Genomic DNA, 19,145 nt, shown 5'->3' with positions numbered 1-19,145 from the left:
GACCAGGAAATCATGGGCAGTTGATGATGATGATTCCCACCTGTGCCCTTTAAGGCCGGGTACGAGTATGCGCGCGCACCCTACGGGACACAGCAGGCCGGAGCGGAAGTGAGCGCTGGCATCTCCTAGGAAGGAGATGGGAACCAGCGCTCGCGGATCCATGGCATGACGTGGCCATGGACACTACAAGAGGCTATGCCTGGGACACCGGACCTGGGAATCCTCCTGATGTCACTGCCCATATATGGGCAGTGACGTCAGTAGCAGCGCTAGGGTCCCCAGGCAGAGCGCTAGAAGAGGCTCTGCCCAGGACTCGGAGCCAGGGAAACCTCCTGACTTCACTGCCCATATACATAGGCCTGATTTACACGAGCGTGTGCGTTTTGCGCGTGTAAAACACGCTGCGTATTGCGCGCATTGCCATTGTGTTTGGCATGCCTATATGCAGCGTTGTTGCGTTTTTAACGCGCGCGCGACCTGCGTTTAAAACGCGCGTTAAAAACGCAGAGGTAGTTAATGCGAGGCCAGCCTACAAATAGGTGTGCTGGCCCAACACCTGCTTGCTGGAAAAACTGGTTTTGTGCCTTAATTGCAGCCGCTGCAGAAACCCCAGTGTTTGTTTCAACAGTTGACACGTGTTTTGACTTGCAAGGCACAGTTATGCCTTCTCAGTCGCTGGCACGTGTGCTTCTTGCGTGGATGATTTTGCGCCGTTTTGGCGAACGGCGACCCATGCTGCAGCACCAGACGCGTGGAAGAAGTCGAATTTGGGTTCATCCACTTGTGGCCCAACGAACCTCCAAAGGGCATTTTCATACTCTCTATGAGGACTTACGTCGGCACCCCGAAAAATTTAGAGCGTTCTGCCGCATGTCTGTGTCCACATTTGATCTTCTGCTTGCGCAGATTTGCCCTGGAATCACCTACCAGAATACCAACATGAGACGCTGCATTTCCCCAGAGGAACGCCTGCTTGTGACCTTGAGGTATGTGTGCACTTGCAATTACTTCTTCAATGACGCTGTCTGTTTTACAAGTCCGCCCTAACATGTGTTGCTTATTGGTTTGGTTTTCTCTTGCCTTTAGATTTCTGGCCACAGGCAATAGTTACCATTCGTTACATTTTGAGTTTCTTGTGGTAGAGATTGAAGCCCACGGTCATGCCTCAGCCCACGACGGAACAGTGGCTACGAATTTCGGAGGGATTTCTTCGAGCATCTCAATTTCCTAATTGTATTGGTGCCCTAGATGGCAAACACATTCGGGTGAAGAAGCCCCCACGCAGTGGCTCGCGATACTATAACTACAAACAGGTTTTTTCTATGGTATTGTTGGCCTTGGCGGACACAAATTATTGTTTCACAATTGTTGACATAGGCTCGTATGGAAGCTCTGCAGATGCCCGCATATTCCGTTCATCAAGAATTGGTAAACGACTTTTGAATAATCGACTGGCGGTGCCGGAACCTTCCATCCTCCCTGGCTCCAGCGGCCCACCAATCCCATATGTCATCGTTGCGGATGAGGGTTTGCCCTGACAAGGCAAGTAATGCAGCCTTTTGCAAGAAGGGGCTTGGATGAGCGTCGCCGCATGTTCAATCTCCACCTATGCCGAGCTCGAAGATGTGTGGAATGTGCCTTTGACATTATGTTGAACAGGTGGCGGGTCTTTCTGTCTACAATGCAATTGTCCCTGCAGAATGTGACACGTGTCATACAAGCGTGTGTAGTTCTGCATAACTTCTGCCGCATTCATGATGCTACCTTTGATGCAGAATATATACTAACACATGCAGCCACCAGCGACACTGTCCCGGCTATTCCTCTAGGGAGATCTCTCACATCCGGACTTCGAGTGCGGGATAGTTTGGCGGCATATTTTGAGAGCCCATCAGGAGCCACACCATGGGAGCTTGATGTCATTTAAAGGGTTGCATATTTTTTAGAGTTCTTAGTCCACAGGTCCCAAGTGGCCAGTGTTTGGTGTTTTAGGTTATGGGCGTGTAGTGTTAGGGACTCGCAATACATGAGAACCCTTGACGTGGGTTGCGAGCTTACATCTGTTCGGGTTTGATCGGGCCATTTGCCATTCCTGAAACTGTTTTCATGAGAATGAATGATGGTTGGCCAAAAGTTAGGCGACTCAAATCGCGACTGTCCTTAGTGTGGCTATTGTCACATGACAGCACGCCAACTTTCACATCTCTTGCAAACAATGGCAAACCCCTATAGATGAACTAATACCTCATAGAACGTGTGCACGAATTTGGGGCCAAGCCCAGCAGTGTGTGACGAATGTAACGAATGGTAACTATTGCCTGTGGCCAGAAATCTAAAGGCAAGAGAAAACCAAACCAATAAGCAACACATGTTAGGGCGGACTTGTAAAACAGACAGTGTCATTGAAGAAGTAATTGCAAGTGCACACATACCTCAAGGTCACAAGCAGGCGTTCCTCTGGGGAAATGCAGCGTCTCATGTTGGTATTCTGGTAGGTGATTCCAGGGCAAATCTGCGCAAGCAGAAGATCAAATGTGGACACAGACATGCGGCAGAACGCTCTAAATTTTTCGGGGTGCCGACGTAAGTCCTCATAGAGAGTATGAAAATGCCCTTTGGAGGTTCGTTGGGCCACAAGTGGATGATCCCAAATGCAACTTCTTCCACGCGTCTGGTGCTGCAGCATGGGTCGCCGTTCGCCAAAACGACGCAAAATCATCCACGCAAGAAGCACACGTGCCAGCGACTGAGAAGGCATAACTGTGCCTTGCAAGTCAAAACACGTGTCAACTGTTGAAACACACACTGGGGTTTCTGCAGCGGCTGCAATTAAGGCACAAAACCAGTTTTTCCAGCAAGCAGGGGTTGGGCCAGCAGGCCTATTTGTAGGCTGGCCTCGCATTAACTACCTCTGCGTTTTTAACGCGCGTTTTAAACGCAGGTCGCGCGCGGGTTAAAAATGCAACAGCGCTGCGTATACGCATTCCAAACACAATGGCAACGCGCGCAATACGCAGCGTGTTTTGCACGCGCAAAACGCACACGCTTGTGTAAATCAGGCCTATGTATATGGGCAGTGAAGTCAGGAGGTTTCCCTGGCTCCGAGTCCTGGGCAGAGCCTCTTCTAGCGCTCTGCCTGGGGACCCTAGCGCTGCTACTGACGTCACTGCCCATATATGGGCAGTGACATCAGGAGGATTCCCAGGTCCGGTGTCCCAGGCATAGCCTCTTGTAGCGTTCATGGCCAAGTCATGCCATGGATCCGCGAGCGCTGGTTCCCATCTCCTTCCTAGGAGATGCCAGCGCTCACTTCCGCTCCGGCCTGCTGTGTCACGTAGGGTGCGCGCGTACACTTGTGCACGGCCTTAAAGGGCCAGCGCGCACAGGTGGGAATCATCATCATCAACTGCCCATGATTTCCTGGTCTATAAGATGGTCCCAGCCCTTCTGATCCTTGCCTGAGCGTTGTTAGTTATCCCAAGTTTGTCTTGCAAATGGTCCCTTAGTGTTTCCCGTTCCAGTTGTTACCTGTGCCTTGTTACCTGTTCCTGTATCCCGTGCTGTTCTTGTTCCTGTGCCTATTAGTGTCGGAGTAGTGTCACGTCCTGTGACATCTGCCACGTCCGGAGGAATTCGCCACGTCTGGCGCAACCTGCGGCTTCTGTGCCATCCACCATGTCCTGTGTCATCTGCTACAACCTGTGTCATCTGCCACGTCCGGAGGAATTCACCACATCTGGCGCAACCTGCGGCACCTGTGTCATCCGCCACATTTGTCGTTACCTGCTGCACCCATCTCCATCAGTACCAGAGCTGCGGCCACTGTCTGGACTATCCAGGTACCCTTGTGCGTGACATTGTATTGCTGGGATTCCCTGTTGTTTGGCCAGCTGCCTCCCCGCTATGGCGGTACAGCCTAGTGGGTCCACAAACCAGCTACGTGACAGTACGCTCAGGCCATAGACCCCGCTGGTCAACCTGAGACCTTGACGACACAAGCCATGCTGACCGAGATGGAGGATCTCCAGTCACGACAAGACCAACTCCTCCTGTCTGTGAATGCCATAGCCCATCGGCTGCTTGCTGAAACCACAGTCGTCACCGCACCCATTCCTGCTGTTCCTTTTTTGCTGTGCATTGTAAACAGTAAAACCAGGTTGTTGACAGTTGCAATTGCGTGGTGTTATTTTTTCACACCCCTCCACATAATGTTTGCCGCAAATGTATTTTACTGTACACTCGTACAGTAAAATACATTTGCGGCAAACATTGTGTGGAGGGGTGTGAAAAAATAACACCACGCAATTGCAACTGTCAACAACCTGGTTTTACTGTTTACAATGCACAGCAAAAAAGGGGTGCAAAGGAACACAACAAAAGAAAAAAAACTACACACCAACATGGTGTAAAATGTACGTGGCCAGACTTTAGAGCCCTTCACTAATGTGCGTTGCTCCGCACAGCACACAGGCACTTTCACAAGTGCTGATAATTGTGGCCCGGGGAGGAGTATGCAGGCTTTTCAGCACCACTATGCTGGCCATGGAGCTGCTCAGGATGTTCCTCTCCAGCATAGTGGTGCTGATAATGGCCCTGGTAACTTGGGCCAGGGAAAGGGGGAGCCATGGGTCGGAAATAAGGGTGAGGCCTTGCGCTAGGGGTGGGTGGGTGGTATGGGGCTGGTAAATTAGACGTGGTGCTAGCCAGGGAAAATTCGCGCCACTGCTCGATCGCTGTGAAGCAGTGGTGCGGATTGTGGGGGGGTGTTGAGGAATCGATAAGGGTTATGATGGCCGCGTGTAGGCGTGCCACCCTGTCCTCTGGGACCCTCACATTGTGGTAAGGCACAAACAAATCGGCCCTAAAATACCTGAGGGGCCCTACACAGCAAATTACATGCTACACGGTGATGCGTCAGCAACACAAAATGGAAGTTGGGCATTTAGCTAAAGACACAGACCGGGACACACTACTTCAATAGGGATGACATTGCATCGTTTATAAACACATGTACTCACCCATCCTAGTGCATTCGCGAGTCCTGCTGCTCTCCCATTCGGAGCGAAACAGCGCCTGGGCTATCTGCTCCCAGGCGTCCTCCTTGGCCGCGCGATCGTGATAGGACTCAGCGCGGGTATCCCAGATTTCTCCCTTCTCTTGCACCAGGCTGATAAGCCTCTCCACATCCAGCCCACGCGGCATGCCTGCAGTTGTCTGGGTGGAGTTTCCAGTCTGGCCCACTCGCATAGGAAACGCAAGCACTTCCTGGTTTGTGCTTGTTTGGCCCAGCTTTATAAACTCCTTTTCATGGACATAACAAGTGATGCGTGAAAAACGCGCATGAAACGCAGGAGCTTCCGTGTGTCATGCGTGTTTTTCGCGCACACATTGACTTCAATGGGTGTGTGATGCGCGAAAAACGCACGAATATAGGACATGTCGTGAGTTTTACGCAACGCACTCGCGCGGTGCAAAATTCACGCACTGTCTGCACTGCCCCATAGCCTAATATAGGTGCGTACGACACGCGTGAAAAGCACGCGCTTCGCACGCACGTATATTACGCTCGTGTAAATGAGGCCTTAGGTCCAGAATTATTTGGACAGTGACCCAATCTTCATGAATGCCACCACATTGGATTTGAAATGAAACAACTGAGATGAAGTTGAAGTGTAGACTTTCAGGTTTATTTCAAGGGGTTGAACAAAAATATCCTGTAAAAACGTTTAGGAATTGCAACCATTTTTCTACACAGCCTCCTCATTTCAGGGGCTCAAAAGTAATTTCACAAATTAACATTACCATAAATAAAATGTTTTTTTTTTATACTTTGTAGAGAATCCTTTACAGGCAATGACTGCCTGAATTCTGGAACCCATGGACATCACCAGACGCTGGATTTCCTCCTTTGTGATGCTTTGCCAGGCCTTTACTGCAGCCGTCTTCAGTTGTTGCTTGTTTGTGGGTCGTTTTGCCTTCAGTTTTCTCTTAAGCAAGTGAAATGTTTGCTCGATCGGGTTGAGATCTGGTGATTGACTTGGCCATTGCAAAATATTCCACTTCTTTGCCTTAAAAATCTCCTGGGTTGCTTTCGCAGTATGTTGTGGGTCATTGTCCATCTGTACTGTGAAATGACGTCCAATCAACCTTGCTGCATTTGGTTGAATCCGGGCAGAAAGTATATCCTTGAACACTTCAGAATTGATCCGGCTGCTTCTGTCTTCAGTCACATCATCAATAAACACTAGTGACCCAGTGCCTTTAGCAGCCATGCATGCCCATGCCATCACATTGCCTCCACCATGTTTTACAAAGGATGTTGTGGGATTTGGATCATGAGCCGTTCCAAGCCTTCTCCATACTACTATAAAAATGTACCAAACTGTTGATTTGGCCACTCCTAACATTTGTGCTATGTCTCTGATGGATTTCTCCATTTTTTTCAGCCTAACGATGGTCTGTTTCACTTGCATTGAGAGCTCGTTTGACCTCATGTTGTGGGTTCACAGCAACAGTTTCCAAATGCAAATACCACACCTGGAATCAACTCCAGACCTTTTACCTGCTTAATTGATTGTCATGATGCGGGGTGAGGACCCACTGGGCCGTACCACGTAGCGGCATGGTAGCTGGCCAAACAGTTATAGTACAGAGTCTATAGTCCATAAAGGGTACCTGTGGCAACTCGGACAGTAGCAAGACAGGCTCGGCTGGGACCAGTCAGCAGGTAGACGTCAGGCGTGGAGTAGCAGAACAGGCGTGGAATACAGCACAACACGACAACAGCTCAGCACGGCACTTGACCAGGATAGCACGGGATAAAGGATACAGGAACTGGGAACGCTTGGGAACTGGAAGACACTAGGAGACCATTTGCAAGACAAACTTTGGATAACGAACAACACTCAGGCAAAGAACAAGAGGGCAGAGCCCTTTTTATAGTCCAGTAGCATTCTGGGCTTGATTGCAGACTTCCTGCAATTATGTGCGCACTGGCCCTTTAAGACCGTGCACGTGCGGGCGCGCACGCCCTCCAGGAGACAGTCTCGATACCAGGAAGTGAGTGCCGGCGCCTCAAAGGGGGACGACGCTGAAGAGAACTCACATATCCATGGCCGCGGTCATCGAGGGGTAAGTCAGAACGACGGGCCGCGGCCATAGACCTTACATTGATGATGGATTAACGAGGGGATAGCCCATGCAGCCGATTAAATAGCTTTTGAGATAATTGTCCAATTACCTTTGGTCCCTTGAAAAAGAGGCAGCTACATATTAAAGAGCTGTAATTCCTAAACTCTTCCTCAAATTAGGATGTGAATACCCTCAAATGAAAGCTGAGAGTCTGTACTTTAAAGAGGCTCTGTCACCAGATTGTGCAACCCCTATCTGCTATTGCAGCAGATAGGCGCTGCAATGTAGATTACAGTAACGTTTTTATTTTTAAAAAACAAGCATTTTTGGCCAAGTTATGACCATTCTCGTATTTATGTAAATGAGGCTTGCAAAAGTACAACTGGGCGTGTTGAAAAGTAAAAGTACAACTGGGCGTGTATTATGTGCGTACATCGGGGCGTGTTTACTACTTTTACTAGCTGGGCGCTCTGATGAGAAGTATCATCCACTTCTCTTCAGAACGCCCAGCTTCTGGCAGTGCAGATCTGTGACGTCACTCACAGGTCCTGCATCGTGTCGGCACCAGAGGCTACAGATGATTCTGCAGCAGCATCAGCATTTGCAGGTAAGTAGCTACATCGACTTACCTGCAAACGCCGATGCTGCTGCAGAATCATCTGTAGCCTCTGGTGCCGACATGATGCAGGACCTGTGAGTGACGTCACAGATCTGCACTGCCAGAAGCTGGGCGTTCTGAAGAGAAGTGGATGATACTTCTCTTCAGAGCGCCCAGCTAGTAAAAGTAGTAAACACGCCCCGATGTACGCACATAATACACGCCCAGTTGTACTTTTACTTTTCAACACGCCCAGTTGTACTTTTGCAAGCCTCATTTACATAAATACGAAAATGGTCATAACTTGGCCAAAAATGCTCGTTTTTTAAAAATAAAAACGTTACTGTAATCTACATTGCAGCGCCGATCTGCTGCAATAGCAGATAGGGGTTGCAAAATCTGGTGACAGAGCCTCTTTAAGCCCATATTGATTATATAACTGTATATTCAATATATTTTGGTAAACAGCTAAAATGCCAAAACTTGTATCACTGTCCAAATAATTCTGGACCTAACTGTATGGGCAGTGACGTCAGGAGGATTCCCAGGTCCCGAGTCCCGAGCAGAGCCTATACTAGCGCTCTGCCCAGGGATTTCGGCAGTGAAGTACAGTTTGAAAAAACAGCTGCAAACATCGGCAAGCAGGGACAGCTATTCTGTTTCAGATGGCTGATAATCGGGAGCGCGCACGTCGATGGAGTTCCTCCCCCTCAGCCACTTTTCTTCATGGAATCCGCAGCCAGCGTCTGATGTTGCTGGCTACGGATTCCAAATGACAACGAGCGGGGACTGCAGCAGTAACAGAGAAGCAGGAAGAGGGGGAAGAAGACTACAGCACAGCTGGCTAATGCTTGCAGTAAGGTAAATATAATATATTGAAAAGTTTTTGATTGTCTTAAAAAGAACACATATATAAAAGTTTTTTATCTTTTCAGGTACACTTTGAGGGTACTTATACCACAGCACCACCTTTTCATGGTGCTATGTCATAAGCCCGGCATGGTTGCCCTGTGCCGGCTAGAGAAGGTTTCGGGCTGTCTGGAGATAGCCGGGCTCCTAGTCTAGTGGCCAGAATCAGAGTTACCACCGATCCCGGCCAAGTAACCCCTTGTATGGGGTTACAAGTGGTTTCAGAGGTAGGGAAGTCCCTTTGTCACCTCATCCGGACCCCAGTGGCGCGATTGCGAAGTACCGATGGTTTCAATTGCAGCTAGGGGCCTAACAAAGGTTCCCAGGTCTACCATCAGTGTATGCCTATTAAGCTAAGTCAGAGGCAGGGCCTAATAAAAACTGCCTGTCAGTTTTATAATGAAAGGCCTAATACACGGCAATACAGAAATATTGCAGTGTATTATAAAAGCGACAAAACGATCGCATAGAGAAGTCCCCTAGTGGGACTAAAAAAAAGTAAAAAATACTAATAATATAATAAATAAATGAAAGATCCCGAGTAAAAAAAAAAGAAAAACCCACTTATTCTTCTTACAAAATGCTTTATTATAAAAAAGCGAAAAAAAGAAAAATGTAAAAAAGCTACACATAAATTGTTCTGGTCTGTAACAACCTGAACTATAAAACTAAACTATTACGTTATTTAACCCGCAAGGTGAACGCCGTAAAAAATTAAATAAAAAACATTGCCAGAATTGCGGTTTTCTGTTCATCCTGCCTTACAAAAGAAAGTTGTATGTGCCCCAAAGTGGTACGAAAAAAAGCCCTCATGCAGCTAAGTCGGCGGAATAATAAAAAAATGATGGCTCTTACAATATGGCGACACAAAAACAAATACTTTTATAAAAAAAAGTGTTTATATTGTGCAAAAGGAGTAACAAATAAAAAAATATATAAATTTGGTATCACCATAGTCCACCCACAGAATAAAGTTGTTTTGCTATTTATACCACACTGTGAATTTAAGATGCAAAAAAGAATTGTGTAATTTTTTTTTATTACTTCCCCCCCAAAAAGTTAATAAAAGTTAATAAAAAAATGATATGTACCCCAAAATGGTGCCATGTAAAAATACAACTTGTCCTGTAAAAAACAAGCCCTTTTTATATCTATGTCTACAGGAAAAAAAGTTATGGCTCTTGAAACGTGACGATCAAAAAATGGAAAAAAAACGCTTCAACATTAAAGGGGTTGTCCAGTCCCTAAAAACTGATGGCCTATCTTTAGGATAGGCCATTTACAACTGATGGGTCGGGGTCTGACTCCCGGGACCCCCACTGATCAGCTGTTTTGAAGGGGGTGCAGAGCTCGTACGAACGCTTCTTCCCCTTTATTCCTACTTGATCACTGTGAATCGTTGACACTTATGTAGCGGTGATTCACAGGTATTGCAGCCTTCTCCCATTGAAGTGAATAGGAGAAGGCTGCAATACTGTGAATAGCAGCATACGAGCGCTGCACCCCCTTCAAAACAGCTGATCGGCGGGGGTCCTGGGAGTCGAACCCGACCCATCAGCTATTGATGGCCTATCCTGAGGATAAGCCATCAATTTTTAGAGACTGGACAACCCCTTTAAGGCCCTGTGGCGGAACGGGTGACGGTTACAGGCATTGTACCCAAATACAGGTTAAGACTGCTGCACTCCCGCCATCCGGGTGCCATAGCTTAGATGGCGCCCGGTGCTAGATGGGGATATGTCCCCTCAAACTGCATTACGTTATTTTTGATAACCAGTTGATTTGTATTGTATTGTATTCAGTGCTGCTTCACTGTCCTCCCCCTCTAGGGTTAATCTTATACTGAAGGAGAATGAGTCACAGGCAGAGAGCGGGAAATTGTCTAATGCAAATAAGAAAAAGGGAGGGGTGAGTGAGGGATATAGTGGAGCTGGATGAGTTCTCAGTTAGTTGCAGCCCAGGAGAGGATGAGATAGCAGTGTGAGCTGCAGGCAGGGGCTGTCTACCTCAGAGATGGTACCTGACCTAGGGACAGTAATAGAGGACAAGTGCTGGAGTCCCATCTAACTAAGGAGGATCTGGAGACACCCCAAAGGATGAAAGGTACAGTGGAGAGACCCCATAGTGAGGTAACCTGTCCCATCCAGCCCAGAGGGGAGAAGCAGCGATGCATTGGTTCTGTGTGTGTCTGTCCCTGTTAATAAACGCGCCGCTGTGGCTTGTCCCCTGTTAATCTGTGTCGCCTGAATCTATCGCCCACATTCTCTTGGCGTAAACCGACCCCCACTGACCCGGTTTCGCCACATTTGGTGGCAGCGGTGGGATAGATTCAGCCCGTTCTAGGGGAAGCGGCAGGGGATAGGTACCCTGGTACCATCCGGCGCTTCGCGGCCAGACCTCAAGGGCGGACTGCCACACGTGCTGCAGTACAGGGGGACCACAGGCACCTAAATCCCCAGTCATGGAGCCTGACTCTATGGATCCTCCCGGCGGAGCAGAGGCTGTCCCCTATGTTAGCTACCTCCGAATTACACTCCAAGAGCTGTGCCGGTTCCGGCGTATTGCCTTCTCGTCCCGCGACATCAAGGATCGGCTGATTGAGAAGCTCCAAGCCTGGGACCTGGCGAACCCGGCCGAGATGGGAGAGATGGCCGAGGGTGACGTTGACTTCTGCCCCGAAGAACCGGCCAGTCGCCAGGGAACCGGCCGTAGCGCCATCTTGGACACCCAGGCCCTGCGGATGGGGGATCTGCTAACCGCTCTGGGGCCTCAAAGCTCCAAGGTCGAGCGCCTGATCATCGTTGGGGCCGTGGCCTGTGCAGTGGCACCCCCAGAACCAACAACCTCAATCCCTGCCGGGCCCCGAAGACCTCAACTACGATACAACGACCTCCTCAAGTTGGATCCTTCGTCCACGGATATCGATGCGCACCTAACCATGCTGGTGACACAGCTACAGGTGCATGACATCTCCACCTCCGAATGGGCTCGCTACGTGGGGCCCAGCCTGCAAGGGAGGGCCCTTGAAGTCTACCGGAGCCTAGGTCCAGAGGACGGACGGGACTACGGTTGCCTCCGGGACGCCCTGCTGAAGAGGTATGCGATCACACCAGAGACTTACAGAGAGCGGTTCCGTAATTTGACGCTCGCCGGCCAGGGTACCCATGTGGAACTGGCAGCCCAGCTCCGCTTAAGCTGCTCCAGGTGGGCCGAGGGGAAGAAGGCCTTCAGTCGGGAGGCCCTGGAGGACCTCGTCATTTTGGAGCAACTCCTCTCCAGGATGGTGGTCCCCGTTCGTGCCTGGGTCGCGGACCGCCACTCCAGCACCCCTGAAGATGCCGCCACCCTGGCCGACGAGTTCTTGGCCCACCGACCCCAGTGGAGAAGCCTTCCGCGCCAGGACCAACGTCGAGAGCTCCGAGCCCCTACCAAAATAGCGGAACCACCCCGGCCAACTTTGATGAGACCCCAGCCGCAGCCTACGGCCGCCCCGATCCCTCCAAGGGTCCGCGGCCCTACGGACTCCCGCCAGTGTTATGGGTGCCACCAGCCGGGGCACTTCCGACGGGACTGCCCCCTGGCCCAATCAATGGTGCCCTTTCCCAGACCAACCCCAACCCGGGTCGCCTTTTGCCCGGAGGCGGGCGACCCCGATGAGTGTGACCACCTCCAAGATGCACCAGAGGTGGAGGAGGTGGTCTACCACGTAGAGCTTGCGAGCCTCGTGACGAACCAGGTCCCTGCCAACATGCAGGGCCACCGACAGCCCGTGGTGCTGGGACGCCGCACCGTCCAAGGACTCCGTGACTCGGGGGCATCCCTCACCCTGGTAAGAGCGGACCTGGTTCCCCAGTCTAAGGTTCTTCCCAAGCGATTAGCCCGGATTGCCCTGGCGGACGGACAGCAGCGGTCCATTCCCCGCGCCAGAGTCTACCTGGACTGGGGCCCCGGAAAAGGGGAGGTCGAAGTCGGGCTCATGCTGGATCTCCCCGCCGATGTCTTATTGGGGAACGACCTTGGGAACGGTCTCACAAGTCAGTTCGCTGGGGCCGTGACCCGCAGCCAAGCCCAGGAGAACCTTTACCGGCCTCCACCACCGACCCGTGTAACCACCGAGGCTCCTCTCCCGGAAGCCACGCCCCCCGAACCGCCGGTGGGAAGTACCCAAGCCCCTGACGCCTCACAACTGACCGACCTGACGAACCCCACGACAGACCTGGGGGATGTGGATAGGGTCGCTTTTAGGGAGGCCCAGCATACGGATCCTTCCCTGTCCTCTGCCCGTAGCCTGGCCGATCGACCACCCAGTGGAGGGGCCCAGCCAGGGTTCCAGTGGGACAATGGGCTGTTGTACCGGGTCGAAGCCCCGACCAAGCCCGCGTCGCCCTGGACCGCCTCCAAACAGCTGCTTGTTCCCCAAGCCTACCGTGCACGACTGTTAGCCCTGGCCCACGATATACCCGCGGCGGGTCACACTGGGACCAGGTCCACCAGGGCCCGGCTCTCAAAGGCTTTCTTTTGGCCAGGGCTGACTGAGGACGTGCGGCGGTACCGAGCTTCGTGCCCTGTCTGCCAACGGGTGGCGGGGGCCCCGCTCAAGGTGCCGCTCAAGCAGCTGCCCCTCATCCGAGAGCCCTTCCAGTGGGTGGCCATAGATCTGGTTGGCCCCACTAATCCCCCCAGCCGAGGGGGAAAGCGTTACATCCTAACCCTGGTAGACTTTGCTACCAGATACCCGGACGCAGTGGCTCTGTCCTCCATAGATGCCGAGCACGTCGCCCAGGGACTCATGGACATCTTCAGCCGGGTGGGGTTCCCGCGTGAGGTACTCACAGACCAGGGATCTCAATTCCAGGGAGAACTCATGCAGGACTTCTGGAATCGGCACGGGGTGAGTTCTCTAAGAACCACCGCCTACCACCCCGAAACGAACGGACAGTGTGAAAGATTCAACGGTACCCTCAAGCAGTTGCTACTCCGATACGTCCACTCGGAGGGGAGAGACTGGGACCGCTCCTTGCAGCAGCTTCTCTTTGCCTATCGAGAGGTGCCGCAGGAGTCTACCGGGCACTCCCCATTCGAGTTGCTGTTCGCGAGGCGGGTCCGGGGACACTTGGACTTATTCCGGGAAGGTTGGGAAGGGAAGTTTGCAAGCCCGGAGATCCCGGTAGTAGACTATGTGAGCCAAATGCGGGAGCGCCTAGCATGGCTGATGGATTTGGCCCATCAGCGATTGGAAGTAGCTCGAAGCCGTCAACGGGACGAGTACAACCGTAGCGCCCGACCCCGAGAGCTGGGGGTGAAGGTACTGGTCCTCGCGCCAGTACGAGGCAACAAGTTGCAGGCCAATTGGGCTGGACCGTACACTGTAGTGGGGCGACAGGGGACGACAAACTACCTAGTAGCCCACGACAAAGCAGAAAAGCCGGTACAGAACTACCACATAAACCGGCTCAAGGCCTATGTGGTAAGGGAGGTAGGAGCGGTCGCGATATGCTGCCCGCCCATGGACAACCCTGACGTGGACCGCATCCCTGACCTACTGGCAGAGGCCCGACGCCAGACAGGGCTGGCAGATGTGCAGCTTGAAGTCCAGCTATCGCGCTTGCAGAGTAGGGAGATGGGGGAGGTGTTAGCAGCCCAGGAGGCCCTGTTCACCGCGTCCCCCGGACGTACCTCCCTAGTCGCTCACGAGGTCGACACTGGAGGAGCCCGACCCCTGAGGCAGCCCGCGTTCCGAGTGGCTCCCTCAGTGCTGACCGCGATGAGAAAAGAAGTAGAAGAAATGCTGGAGATGGGGGTCATTGTACCATCTCACAGTCCTTGGGCCGCCGGCGTTGTGTTGGTCCCCAAGAAGGACAAAACCACGAGGTTCTGTGTAGACTACCGGCGGCTGAACGAGGTAACCGTTACGGATGCCTATCCGATGCCCCGGATTGATGAGCTGCTCGATAGGCTGGGAGGGGCACGCTTCGTGTCCTCTCTGGATCTCAGCAAGGGCTACTGGCAGATTCCTCTGAGCACGGAAGCCCACGAGCGCTCGGCGTTCATCACCCCGTTCGGCCTGTTTGAATTTACGTGCATGCCCTTCGGGATGAAGAACGCCCCCGCGAACTTCCAGAGGGTAGTCGACCGGATCCTCGTGGGGTGTCAGGAGTTTGCCCAGGCCTACCTGGACGATATCGCTATCTTTAGCGAGACTTGGGAGGAACTCTTGGGGCACGTGGCGCAGATCCTGGAGCGCATCCGGTATGCCGGCCTCACCATCCGCCCCGACAAGTGCCAGATGGGGATGGCAGAAGTCGCCTACCTGGGGCACCGAGTGGGCAGCGGACAGATCCGCCCCGAGCCGGCCAAGGTGGAGGCCATTCTCCATTGGCCCCGGCCGGCCAACCAGAAGCAGGTTAGGGCCTTTCTGGGAGTCACAGGGTACTACCGAAAATTCATCCCGCAGTATAGTACCCTGGCCAAGCCCTTGACCAACTTGACGTCCAAAAGGTTCAGTCGACTGATGCCCTGGTCCCCTGACTGTGAGGTGGCCTTCGGGAGCCTTAAGACTGCCCTCTCCACCTCCCCTGTCCTGGCTGCCCCTGACTTCCACCGGCGGTTCATAGTCCAAACCGATGCCTCAGACGTCGGGCTGGGAGCGGTACTGAGCCAAGTGGACCAGGCGGGCCACGAACACCCGGTCGCGTACCTCTCCCGGAAGTTGCTGGACCGAGAGAGGGCATACGCAACCATTGAGAAGGAGTGCCTGGCTGTCGTGTGGGCTCTAAAGAAGCTCCAGCCCTACGTTTATGGGAGGGAGTTCACAATAGTCACAGACCACAGTCCTCTCAGTTGGTTGAACCGAACCGCCGGGGACAATGGGCGTTTACTACGGTGGAGCCTGGCCTTACAATCCTATAACTTTACCATCTCTCATAAAAAGGGCCGGGACCACGGGAATGCTGATGGACTCTCTCGGCAGCAGGACACTGATGGGCGGAGACTGACAGCACCGGGCCCAGATCTCATCACTGACTCGACAGAGGGTCAGCAGGACTGGTTCTGGATCTAAGCTGGGGGAGGTCTGTGGCGGAACGGGTGACAGTTACAGGCATTGTACCCAAATACAGGTTAAGCCTGCCGCAAACCGTCGCACTCCCGCCATCCGGGTGCCATAGCTTAGATGGCGCCCGGTGCTAGATGGGGATATGTCCCCTCAAACTGCATTACGTTATGTTTGATAACCAGTTGATTTGTATTGTATTGTATTCAGTGCTGCTTCACTGTCCTCCCCCTCTAGGGTTAATCTTATACTGAAGGAGAATGAGTCACAGGCTGAGAGCGGGAAATTGTCTAATGTAAATAAGAAAAAGGGAGGGGTGAGTGAGGGATATAGTGGAGCTGGATGAGTTCTCAGTTAGTTGCAGCCCAGGAGAGGATGAGATAGCAGTGTGAGCTGCAGGCAGGGGCTGTCTACCTCAGAGATGGTACCTGACCTAGGGACAGTAATAGAGGACAAGTGCTGGAGTCACCATCTAACTAAGGAGGATCTGGAGACACCCCAAAGGATGAAAGGTACAGTGGAGAGACCCCATAGTGAGGTAGCCTGTCCCATCCAGCCCAGAGGGGAGAAGCAGCGATGCATTGGTTCTGTGTGTGTCTGTCCCTGTTAATAAACGCGCCACTGTGGCTTGTTCCCTGTTAATCTGTGTCGCCTGAATCTATCGCCCACATTCTCTTGGCGTAAACCGACCCCCACTGACCCGGTTTCGCCACAGGCCCACAATAGGCTGGTCACTAAAAGGTTAAATACTAACTCTGCTCTGACAAAAGAAAACATGTTAAAGGCACATTACACATTACCCCTTTAACGACTAGCGACTGATATATCCATCACAAGCGGGTGCTAGTTCCATTGTGACGGATATATCTGTCACTCGTGGGTACTGCCATTGTACCCATGAGATCAGCGGCAGGAACACAGCTGTTATACACTGCCAGGCTCCTGCCGCAAATGCCAGAATTGAAGAGGACACCGATTCAGGCAGTTTAACCCCTTAGATGCCGCGGGCAATAGCGACCGCGGCTTCTAAGGTGTTTGACAGATGGAGCTATATATATATATATATATATATATATATATATGAAATTTTTGTGTGTGTATATATATATATATATATATATATATATATATATATAATGTGTGTGTGATATGGTGTCTCAGGTTATTTAACAATATGTTTTGGCCTTATGGTTGTCTTCAAAGGGCTGATTGGAATTGTGAAGGTATGTGCACACACACTAATTACGTCCGTAATTTACGGACGTATTTCGGCCGCAAGTACCGGACCGAACACAGTGCAGGGAGCCGGGCTCCTAGCATCATAGTTATATACGATGCTAGGAGTCCCTGCCTCTCTGCAGGACAACTGTCCCGTACTGTAATCATGTTTTCAGTACAGGACAGTAGTTCCACGGAGAGGCAGGGACTCCTAGCATCGTACATATGTATGATGCTAGGAGCCCGGCTCCCTGCACTGAGTTCGGTCCACTACTTGCGGCCGAAATACGTCCGTCAATTACAGACGTAATTAGTGTGTGTGCACATACCCTGAGACTGTATAAATGTAACTACTCCTTAACAGTTAAGCGAGCTGTTACATTTATACATTTATACAGTCTAAGGGTATGAAGTCATTACGTCCGTAATTGACGGACGTATTTCGGCCGCAAGTACCGGACCGAACACAGTGCACCGAGCCGGGCTCCTAGCATCATACTTATGTATGACGCTAGGAGTCCCTGCCTCGCTGCCGGACAACTGTCCCGTACTGTAATCATGTTTTCAGTACGGGAAAGTTGTCCTGCAGAGAGGCAGGGACTCCTAGCGTCGTACATAACTATGATGCTAGGAGCCCGGCTCCCTGCACTGTGTTCGGTCCGGTACTTGCGGCCGAAATACGTCCGTCAATTACGGACGTAATGACCTCGTGTGAACATACCCTTACAATACAATTACAATCGGCCCTTTGAAGGCAACCATAAGGCTGATGTGGCACTCGGTGAAAATGAGTTTGACACCCCTGTCCTAAGGGGACTAATAAGAACAGTAAAAATCAGTTTAATAAAAAGTTTTTGGATGTACAAAACAAAATGTTAAAAGTTAAAAAAACTTACTTTTCCCATTCCCCCCTGAAGCATTGTAAAAAAACAAAATAATAAAAACATAATTAGTATTGTCATGTCCTTAAAAGTTTTAAATATTACAATATAACATTATAAAAAATGCGCAGTAAACGCCATCAAAAAATAAAACGCCAGAATTGCTGTTTTTTGATCACCTCATCTCCCACGAAAAATTTAATAAAAAGTGATCAAAAACTTGCATGTACCCCAAAATGGTACCATTAAAAACTACAGCTCGTCTTGCAAAAAGTATTCCCTCAAAGCGCTTATTTGACAGAAAAATGAAAAAGTTATGGCTCTCGGAATTTGGCAACACAACATTCATTTTATTTTTACAGTTTGTTTTACCCTTGTAAAAGTAGTAAAATATAAAAAAAAATATATAAATTTCATATCACCATAATTGTATTGACCCACAGAATAAAGTTAACATGTCATTTTAATTGCACGGTGATCGCTTTAAAAACTAAGCACAAGAAACAATTGAGGAATCACACGAATATTGTAAGCATATAAAGACAACTCGTACTGCAACGAAAAAAACAACATACATCTGTCTCAATGTTAAAATAAAAGCATTATCACCACAGGAATGTCGGGAAGCAAAAATAAAAAATTAAAAATTCTAGTCGTTCAAGGCTATGTAAGCCTTTAGGATAATTTTTTTTTATTATTATTACTGAAATAAATTAATTTAGTTAAAATTACCTTTGTAATTTAATTTCCTCCTTTCCTTTGAACACATTTGTCTCATCTTACAATTAAAACTAAAAAATATATAAAGAAATCTGTGTCCAAGAAATCAGCCATTTCCTCTCTCCTTCTTCACCTCACAATCCTGTGTCTAGCTGTTAGACAACTGGCTGCAGAGGAGCCTCCGGACTCTGCCCTGTCTGCAGTAGGACAAAATGATTGTTTAGCCCCACCCCTTGCTATGCTTCACCCCTCAGCCATTCATCAGCTGAAAATAGAACAGATCAGCAGGAGACGCAACCCCTATGTTCTTTGCAGGATTTCTACAAGACTGCTTGTTTCAGGAACACATAGAAAATCCTGCAGAATGATATACAGTAGGGGAAAATATTTCTTCTATTTTTTTGTATCATTCATTCCTAGGTTTAATGCTCCTTTACAGGGGTTTTCCACAACTGTAATATTTATTCCCTATTCTTAAGCCATAAATATTTTTCAAAATGCAGCATGCGCTAGGTATGTCACTCTTTCTGACGTTTTCTCCATAGGCTTCTTTATTGGACTTTAAAAACGCCAGGAAGCACACCTGCACAAAAAGATTAAATAAAAAACGCCACAAAAAACGAATGTAAAAATCTCA

Source organism: Rhinoderma darwinii, chromosome 7 (genome assembly GCF_050947455.1).
Source record: "Rhinoderma darwinii isolate aRhiDar2 chromosome 7, aRhiDar2.hap1, whole genome shotgun sequence".
NCBI lineage: Eukaryota > Metazoa > Chordata > Amphibia > Anura > Rhinodermatidae > Rhinoderma > Rhinoderma darwinii.
This window is presented reverse-complemented; position numbering follows the sequence as displayed.